This window comes from Eufriesea mexicana, unplaced genomic scaffold, assembly GCF_001483705.2.
Source record: "Eufriesea mexicana isolate 0111107269 unplaced genomic scaffold, ASM148370v2 scaffold4744748268, whole genome shotgun sequence".
In the NCBI taxonomy this organism is placed as follows: Eukaryota; Metazoa; Arthropoda; class Insecta; order Hymenoptera; family Apidae; genus Eufriesea; species Eufriesea mexicana.
In genome coordinates, this window is record NW_016907972.1 from 237,812 (window position 1) to 246,282 (window position 8,471).

The window sequence follows — 8,471 nt, forward strand, 5'->3', positions numbered from 1 at the left end:
ATTCTCCTTACAACCACAAATTTGTTTAAAAAAAAATTTTTAATAAAAATGTGGATATTTTTCTATCAATTTTCGCGTACAGTTTTTCCTATTAGTGCCTATCTTCCACTTACGTCAGAGGCATAGTGAAAAATACATTTCCATGAGCGATTGACTAATGTTTCGTTTTTCTTTTTCCCCTCCAATCGTTTCTGTCGTATTTAATCACGTCGATGGTGATTTTTTTCTCCGCCGATCGGGATTTCGAAAGCGGGGAAAAATATCTATCGGGCATCGAATCAGCTGACAGTGGTATTCTGATTAGACAAACGAGTTCATCACGGTCGAATGTTTGACCGTTGTTTATTTTGCGCCGACCATAATGGATGTTACGGCGTGGCCATCGGTCTTTCAGCCGAATCGATTTTCCATCGACATGCAAATCCGTCGACGTCTCTCATCCGCCTCATCTTTTTCCTCCGCCTACCCTCCTCCACGATTTTGTATCCACGCGTTCACCGGGGTATCTGCTGACACCCCGGCGAGACAACTTGTCTGTGATTTTCGAAAGCTATTCCACGTCCGAATATTCCGTTGCCATTGCGTTCATTAGCCGTAGACTCTTGCGTGTCGAAAAGATCTGAACGCTTCGAAGAACGCGAATAAATAATTTTTATTGAAACAATAATTTTTTAAATTTCGTCACAGCGATAATGACATCCGAGAACCATAATTCTAGGGTGCCAAATTCTTGGAAGAATAGTTTGTGAAAAATGAAATAAAGATTTTGACGATAAAATAAATATTGTATTATTATTTTTGCCAATTGAGATGGTAGAATTATTGCAAAATTCATCGTATTCAAAGTATTCAAATTCAAAGTATTCATAGGCTCGTGAACAGTGGCAGATAGCAGTGCTAGAGTATTTCGAGGATTACGGATACTAGAGCAGATGTCAAAGTCGATTTTCCGAATTAAACAGCCATCGATTAAACCCACAGGCCTGATTCGTTGACGCGCTAACTCGTTCGAATAAAGTGAAAGTTTCGCACTGATTTTCCGTGATTTATCGGATCGCTGCACGGTCCAAGTGGTCGCGTCCTGCGTGCATTTATCGGTTGCAGTGGCAGTAACTTACACCGAGTTTCAATCGAATCTACTCGATTACGCGAGAACCAACCGCACTTTCCAATTCCAGAATTCGGGTTAACCTGTTCCTTTGACGCGGTTAGTCGGCCGTTGTCTAATGAAATTACACTCCAAGATCGCCTCAAAGTGTACGGATACAGGATGCGCTATAATTCCTCTTTTGGCTCTCGATTTAGTCCTGTGCACAGTGATCGTTGCCTCCAACTGTTTTGATTTTCCGAAATGACAGAAAATATCTATACCACAAAAATTCACTCTAATCCATCCACGAAATCGTTCAGAATTAATAAACAGGAGCTTATCACATCACGAGTAACATTTAAATATTTATATATCAAGATCCCTTTTTTTGAAAAAGAATTTTGAGCAACTTTTGAAAAGATCGTAAGACATGGAGTTTTAAGAAATTGGTCAAATATCGGATTCGAACGAATTAAGCCTTTGCACTCGAGAGGTGATCTTTACTCACCATTAGATAAAATTTCGAAGATCTATATTAACCCTTTGCACTTGAGAGGTGACTCTCAGTCACCATTTAATCAGATTCTAAAGATCGACTTTAATTAATATATCAAATTTAAAATTATCTAACGATGTGTGGAATGTGGAAGAAAAATAATTCTACGTCTTAATTTGCATATGATTTCTCATTTACCATTTTAAAAATATCGTCTACTCTATAACAGAAAGTCTTCGAATTACTATTTTTCTGTAACGAAAAAGTCGTCGAGTGCAAAGGGTTAATTAATATACCAAATTTTAGATAATGTAACGGTATGCAAATAATTCTACGTTTTAATTATTACTCGATTTCTGATTTACTGCTGAACAAAATATCGTCAGCTTTATGGTAGAAAATTTTTGAACCCCTACTCTTCTTTAGCCAAAGAATCGTCGAGTGTAAAGGATTTAATATAGAAACAGGTGTCTATGTTAAATACAAATGCTAATCGTTTCCCCTATTTTCGACGATTAATTATATTAAACTCGTATCCATTGAATCGACCAAAAATTCGCATTTTTTTTTTCAAAAAATCGTTTCGTCCGATTGATCAACAAATAAAACGTTGGACGATTGACCATTTTTCCACGCGATGTATGTGCTGTAAAGCCGAGATCCGTGGAGCCGGTCGTTGCCAAATATCCCGCAGGAGCTTCCCAAACAAACGTTCATTTGCGATTTATTCGCTTATCGCAGCTAACATCCGATCGTTGATTCGCGATTCGGGGATACGTCGTATCTGCCTCTCTCCTCTCCTTTATCTCCCGCCATTTATTTGCCCACGACTTTTGCGCACGGAAACGTCGATACCAGCCCACGATGTTTCCTCGGGCGATGCTCAACCGTATCCGTCAATCTTGTGTTTCGACGAGAAGAGATTCCGGTTACAAGCGGAAACCGTTTCAGGACGATTACCCTGAAGACTTTCAGGGCCGGGCTGCATTATTCATGTTTGCGGGCGCCGGATCTACATCGGAATCGTTTCCACCGCGTATATACCGTCGTTGATTTACAAAGCAGATTATTGGAAGCGTTTCTTGCCGTCGCGAGACCGACGATTCGTCGCACGTTCCTCGTAACCGCGCGAATTCTTCTTAGCATCCCGGCTGAAAGTTCGCCGGGATCCGCGGCCGGAGCAGTGAATATCGAATTATACCTCGGCGATAAAGTGTACTTCGACGTAAATGGTTTGTTGCGTCGAGGTAAGCCAGGCCAGGGAGCCGTTTAAATAAATTAGCGATTCAATTAGAATAACTGCCACTTCGCGGATTCCTCTGCCGCTCGTTTTCCTAATAAAAATTCACCTGGCGTGTATCCCGAGAAACCAGCTTCAACTTCTCACCGGCCGCGTAATCTACCCTCTAGCTGGCATTAGCGGTTGCGGGTACAACGTTGCAGAACTTAAGACAACGAAGAGTTAAATTTAAATTTTTGCGTCTGATGGAAGTTTCGCGGGGTTGTAAGGACAGTTTACGAGGATGAGACAATGTTGCTGGGATGTGGCATACTCTAAATTGACCCTTTAACTGTGGCAGATTTCAAAAAGGCACCAGCTGTACCATATGGTAGGAATCCATTTGCGATGTACACTGAGAAAGGTGAAATTTTTCGTTAGGGGTGCATTTCTGAGAAATTATGTATTTTATTGGGAATTTCGTGGAGAAAATAGCCAAATGATTAACGCGGAAGTAACTGTATTCAGTTATACAGCAATTGTATTTATGAAGGTTTAATATAAGTGAAATTTATACACTTTATGCAATATGCAAATGAAATACTAGAGTCTTTTTTAATGTCACTGTAGGTCAGAATATATAACATATCCGTACTGTTCCTGATTCGAGAGACAGCAGGCCCTTTTATACCCTCAAAACCGACCCCTTGAAGTTCAAAGGTCGGTATTGGCCTGCAACTGACTTCCAACATATTTAACACTAGATTTAACGGAAGGGTTGCTCCAATTATACGATGGTAACAGATTTAGTTAACTTATATTAAGACTGTTAATATAATATATAATTGTTTTTAAATTAAAGTAAACGTTAAAGAAAACGGCACGTGGTTTCCTTTACCTGTGTCAATTTGACAGGTGTCCTTAGAATTAAGTATACAGATAGTGTCCGTAAACCTAGTGTTAAATAACAATCAAAATACTGTATTCCACTATAATTAGTATTAAAGCAACATTGTTTATTTCTTTGTATTCTGCATTAAATTGTTACTGCACATACTTAAAATTTAGCAGCAAACAAAACTTTTGTGCGCCTTTAGGCGCCCACAATAGTCAAAGGGTTAATAGAGCTAGACCTGGTTAGGGGTGAACTACAGAGTTCATTAGAATAAATTATAAATACAGTCATCAAAAAATTCAATTAATTAATTTAAATTAAAGGTATTAAGAGAATTATTAATTTTATTTATTATAATTATTATATTAAAATTTATGACGTGTCACTGTCTCTCTCGTCGTGGGTCTGTCTTGACTGTCTGGTCGTGATGCTTGTCTTGTCTTCTTGGAACTTTTAGGAATAACTCGTGTCTGCTGTCTCGGTGGTTTTATAAGTTTTGTATATCTACTGGTTGGTTGGTATGAAATGTAAATGGTGGGTGTGTCTTCCTATTGGAATTGGAATAATATTGGGGTTGTGGGTTAGCTTCGACGTCTTTCGCTGGTGGTGGATGTTTAAATAATCTGGGTTCCTATGCCTATCGTCTTAAGGCTAATTTATTGACCCTCGCTAAGGTTCATCCAGGTGGTGACCAGGTGATAACGAGTGTACACGAGTCAAGAGACACTGACAATAAGGATATAAAACTGTCCCCTACTTAACTTGGTACGTGCAGTTCTAGGGGCAGCAACTAACATAAATTTTCAGGAGATATTTTTCAAAAATGTTTGCCATTTGACAAGTCCAAGAAGGCAGGTTCTCTCTGTCTTTCTCTTGTCGAAGTAAAATAATTCTTATTCTCGGTTTCTCGGAATTACTGTACACATCTTGCACACGTGCACGTCGTCTCTTTGGCTATTTTATATTCCCTTCCGATCCAGGGAAGCCACGTATGCAACCCCGGGTCGCTCCCGATCCCGTGCAGGACACGGTCTAGCTATATACTACCTGTTCGCAGGCCAGTTTCGAGTACTCGGTGTTTTCTCTAACGCTCGAGACTATCCGAGATGTAACGATTCACGCGTGCGGTAGGGTGATAGTTAAAATACCCATTCGACGATCGGTATTCGTTATCAACGGGATTAATCCACAGCCGTGCATCACGTATCGCGCGATTAATAACAGGGCCGTATAACGCGACACGGCTCCGTTCGAGATAATCGAATCATAATTAATCCAGTCCCCAGGCTGCATTCCATATTCATCAGCGAACCGCGCAGTCACGTCTCGCGACAGCGGAAAAACAGGGGTTCGCGAGCCGGCAACTAATTCGTAGGGAACAACGCGGATTTACGGGCAAACACGCGAGTTTACATCTTACCTCCCTCGAGGACCAAACTCCTGCCAGCGATCGTTGTATCAAAGCGAATAATTTAACGAATCGCGACGCTGCTTTCCGGCCCCGGATTAACGAAACGGTACGCAAATGTTGCAGTCTTGAGAGACGTCTGTGGTTTGTACTTACATAGTCTCGCTCGAGCAATTTTTTCGCGAATTATTTGAATTTGGAATATCGAAAATGAAATTTTAGAATAATTCTTTTTCTATCCCGTTCTGGTTTCATTTTTTCTGAGTTTTATTGCTCTGTTTATCTCTCCTTTATACAGTACTACAATATGTTGCACTGAAGGGTGTATTCCGTTGTAATGTGATATGATAATGATAATATATTGCATAAAAATATAAAGAGTGAATGTTTTTATTATATTTTTATGTTATGAATGCACTATTTAGAATTTGTCTAAGTCCTCGGATATGTATAGCACATCGATGTTTTATTTAGTGTCTTTAAAACTTTTATAGATAGATGAGACAGGAGATGAAAGAAATTTAGCGTTCGGTGTTAATATAGCACAGTTTCGACACTTGTACAGACGAGAGAAAATCCTGCCTCGGTTCAGTAATAGACGTCTTTGGCATTGATTGACACGATCATCGTTGATCTTTCGTATTGACCATCATTTGTCAGTGTCTTCCACGTAGCAGAACAGCAGGCGTATTGATGGTCATCTGCGAAATTCATTCGAAATGCCAATTGCCAGGATGACAGGGACAAACGAATGAGATTAGGTCTTTCTAGTTCGGCCAAGAACGATCATTGTACCGAGGAAACATTCTGTCCATCGAGATATCGATTAATCGCAGCTTCCAGCTCGACGAATAACCCAAAACTTTCAATATGCGTATTTTCTTGCATTTTCGCAAATTTATATTCGCATATCTCTCGATACGCGACTTCTTCGATACATAACCGGTCACAAATGGCACGCATCACGATTTAGAACACTGTCATAAATTGCGAATTATTTTTTTCGCGAAATCTCTATCACTCGCGTATCGGCGCGTAACCGTGTAATTGTGTAATTGCAAATTCAACAACACTTTCAATATGCGTATTTTCTTGCATTTTCGCAAATTTATATTCGCATATCTCTCGATACGCGACTTCTTCGATACATAACCGGTCACAAATGGCACGCATCACGATTTAGAACACTGTCATAAATTGCGAATTATTTTTTTCGCGAAATCTCTATCACTCGCGTATCGGCGCGTAACCGTGTAATTGTGTAATTGCAAATTCAACAACACTTTCAATATGCGTATTTTCTTGCATTTTCGCAAATTTATATTCGCATATCTCTCGATACGCGACTTCTTCGATACATAACCGGTCACAAATGGCACGCATCACGATTTAGAACACTGTCATAAATTGCGAATTATTTTTTTCGCGAAATCTCTATCACTCGCGTATCGGCGCGTAACCGTGTAATTGTGTAATTGCAAATTCAACAACACTTTCAATATGCGTATTTTCTTGCATTTTCGCAAATTTATATTCGCATATCTCTCGATACGCGACTTCTTCGATACATAACCGGTCACAAATGGCACGCATCACGATTTAGAACACTGTCATAAATTGCGAATTATTTTTTTCGCGAAATCTCTATCACTCGCGTATCGGCGCGTAACCGTGTAATTGTGTAATTGCAAATTCAACAACACTTTCAATATGCGTATTTTCTTGCATTTTCGCAAATTTATATTCGCATATCTCTCGATACGCGACTTCTTCGATACATAACCGGTCACAAATGGCACGCATCACGATTTAGAACACTGTCATAAATTGCGAATTATTTTTTTCGCGAAATCTCTATCACTCGCGTATCGGCGCGTAACCGTGTAATTGTGTAATTGCAAATTCAACAACACTTTCAATATGCGTATTTTCTTGCATTTTCGCAAATTTATATTCGCATATCTCTCGATACGCGACTTCTTCGATACATAACCGGTCACAAATGGCACGCATCACGATTTAGAACACTGTCATAAATTGCGAATTATTTTTTTCGCGAAATCTCTATCACTCGCGTATCGGCGCGTAACCGTGTAATTGTGTAATTGCAAATTCAACAACACTTTCAATATGCGTATTTTCTTGCATTTTCGCAAATTTATATTCGCATATCTCTCGATACGCGACTTCTTCGATACATAACCGGTCACAAATGGCACGCATCACGATTTAGAACACTGTCATAAATTGCGAATTATTTTTTTCGCGAAATCTCTATCACTCGCGTATCGGCGCGTAACCGTGTAATTGTGTAATTGCAAATTCAACAACACTTTCAATATGCGTATTTTCTTGCATTTTCGCAAATTTATATTCGCATATCTCTCGATACGCGACTTCTTCGATACATAACCGGTCACAAATGGCACGCATCACGATTTAGAACACTGTCATAAATTGCGAATTATTTTTTTCGCGAAATCTCTATCACTCGCGTATCGGCGCGTAACCGTGTAATTGTGTAATTGCAAATTCAACAACACTTTCAATATGCGTATTTTCTTGCATTTTCGCAAATTTATATTCGCATATCTCTCGATACGCGACTTCTTCGATACATAACCGGTCACAAATGGCACGCATCACGATTTAGAACACTGTCATAAATTGCGAATTATTTTTTTCGCGAAATCTCTATCACTCGCGTATATCACGCTTCTTATAACAAACTGAACTTCCTTATATCATTTTGACTCTGATCCACAGCAACTGCACAACACCACGCATTCTAGATCTTCCACTCGCACTTCTAAAAACATACATATCTACATTCGTGCCATTACTCGACCTCACACACTTGCACTCGCACTAATAAAACCAAATCCGCGCAAAATCCATCGAATTCTTCTCAAAATTAAACTGATATTTCAAAATTTTTCTTTATAATCGATCTCGATCGACGCAATCAAATTTCCAACATGGCTGACGCGTTATACTCCTAAATTCATTTATTCGTAAACCTGCAGGACCTAAATTCGGTTGCTATCAAAAAACCGTTCATCCTTATCAATTTTTCATCTCGTCAACAAGCTTCTGTGCTACGAGACTGACTCCCTGATGGGATAATTAAAGCCGGCTTAATTAATCGACTGTTTCCATCGGTTCCTGAAACGGGTGGATATGGAACGATACGTGATCGCTAAAAAGGCGAGACACGATTTAAAAATGTTTCGAAACGCGCAAAAATATACCGCAGTACGGTAGTACGTAAATATCAGTGGAACAAAAAGGCGCGTGCCACCGTTCCACTCGTCAAAGGTATAAAATACATCTCCGCGTTTCGCAGTTTCTTCATCACGAACC